We start from the raw sequence: 2,373 nt of genomic DNA, 5'->3' as shown, positions 1-2,373 counted from the left end.
AGCAGTTGGAGGTGGTCGGACCTGTGGTTGTAGGAGGGTGGATATAGCGGCACATCATCGGGGGCCAAGAACCCAGAAGATACAGCTGGATCCAGATGCCTTCAGAAAGGTAGATGGTGGGGTGGAACCATGCATGTGGCTGACCACAGCAGGACATCCCTGGATTCACTGGGCATGTGGGTATGTTTATTGTGGGTAACCCCAGAGACATATATGTAGACATCCAAAAGCCCTGAGACTTGGATGTGCTATTAGCAGCCCCAGCAGACTCAACTGTCACTCAAGTCACACTCTATAGTATCCTTCTTCACTCCTCCCCCAACTACATATAAGGTTATGTATGAATGTCAGGGGAGGGGCAGAAGAGCTGGGCCAGTACAGACAGTAACTAGACACCTAGAAAGGGAGGGGGAGAAAGCTATGACGTACAATGAGGGTGGGGGCTGTTCTAAGGAATTGACTCTTCCTGGAGTTGTCAAATTTCCTAGGAATTTAAAAGACACATTGCAAATGAATACAAACAAAATCACTAATAGAAAGTAAACACAGTGCAAGTATCTGTTTAATATAATTCCTATTTCTGTATTTTTTTCTTTATTTTTTTTTAAGTTGGTGACAGGGACTCTTTAATATCTCCCTGGAGTTTAAGTTTAACACACCTTTACATATATATATACACACACACTATATTGCCAAACGTATTGGGACATCCCACCAAATCATTGGAATCAGGTGTTCCAATCACCTCCATGGCCACAGGTGTATACAATCACGCACTTCGGCATGCAGACGCTTCTACAAACATTTGTGAAAGAATGGATCGCTCTCAGGAGCTCAGTAACTACAAGCGTGGTACCATGATTCTGTGCATGGCGGGCGCCCCAATACTTTTGGCAATATAGTGTATATATATAGCATCTGCCAAAACTTCAAAAATACTAATGTTTCTCTTCAAAATATTACATTAAAATAAAATATTATTTTCGGAAAGAATAAAATGTAATAAAATAAGAAAGAATGAAATAAAAACATAAAAATACAATAAAAACAAAAGAGCCAATCTGTTTTGTTTTTCTTTTATATAAAAGACATATCAGAAAACATGTATGATAGAACATATAAAAAAAAATCACATTTGACTGTACAAGTCATTTACATAAAGTTCTGTCTTGTGAACAATCATTTACATTATTTCTTCATATATATCGCAGGCTACGGGACTAGATTACCCATGACCGCTCTCCGTGCCCCCACAAGGCTTTGCTGTCGGTGTGGGGCATGGGAGGACCAATCAAATCGAGTCTGGCAGTGACCCAGCTTTCATTGCAGCAGTATCATAAAAAAACATTTTTTTTTTACAAATATACTAATTGAAAAAAAAAAAAATTCCCAGCAGATCCATCGTATTGTACAGTAAAGAGATGACAGATGTTTTTCAAAGAGGCTTCCACAATGGAACAAAGACTTATCAAAACAAAACAAAAATCTTATTCACTGATCTATGAATAGCCTCTTATTGGCATTGTACGATGTCACTGTTTAACATTTACAAAGACAAAGGCAACAATCAAGACATAAATACAAAAAAAAATGACAGTGAATATGCTTCACAAAAAAAAACCACAAATCAGATTTTGGTATCGTAATAGAAAAGAAAAAAAAATATTTTAGTGCACTTTCGGATTTATTTTTAAAAAAAAAGAAAGAAAAAAAAATTAGAAATAAATAAAAATGCATTTATAAAATGTAATCTCTTTGAGATTTTGCTCTGTAGCATAAAAATGAATCGAGCCGAGGATGGCATAACATTTGTTTTATCTTTTTCTTTATTTATTCATGTTTATTAAATTTTATCTTTATATTTTTTTATTATTTTTTTTTTTAAGGTATGGGAATTCATTTCTTCAGAAGTTACTGATTCGGAAATGGCTACAGCCGTCCTAAGGGTAACACAACCTAAAGGTTGTGTTATTGATACCTCCCAACTGTGGCCATTTCAGCAAGACAGCTCAACTGTGGCTTAAAAAAGGGGGGTGTGGCTTGTTTCTAACTATGATTGTGATTGGGTGGTTTATATTTGGCACTGGGAGTGTTGTAATATCACTCCAAAGTGTCCCAATTTTGTACATGTAGGTTGTGGGAACTTTACCAACTTAAATGTCAACCAGTTAGGGTGTAGATCCATTTTAAAGGGTTATACCACTTCCTCCTCAAATCTGCACCCTCTATACCCCCCACCTGGGTAAAAGGATGACCAATGAGTGCTCGCTATGTGTGAGCATTATTCAAGATTTAGAGTGCCAAGCTGCAGTTTGGCTTACAGTGTACTGGGATTTCACACCAGCTATGGGGGGGAAAAAAACTCACAGCTAA

The sequence above is a fragment of the Nanorana parkeri genome, unplaced genomic scaffold, assembly GCF_000935625.1.
Source record: "Nanorana parkeri isolate BGI_ZX_2015 unplaced genomic scaffold, ASM93562v1 scaffold1837, whole genome shotgun sequence".
In the NCBI taxonomy this organism is placed as follows: Eukaryota; Metazoa; Chordata; class Amphibia; order Anura; family Dicroglossidae; genus Nanorana; species Nanorana parkeri.
This window is presented reverse-complemented; position numbering follows the sequence as displayed.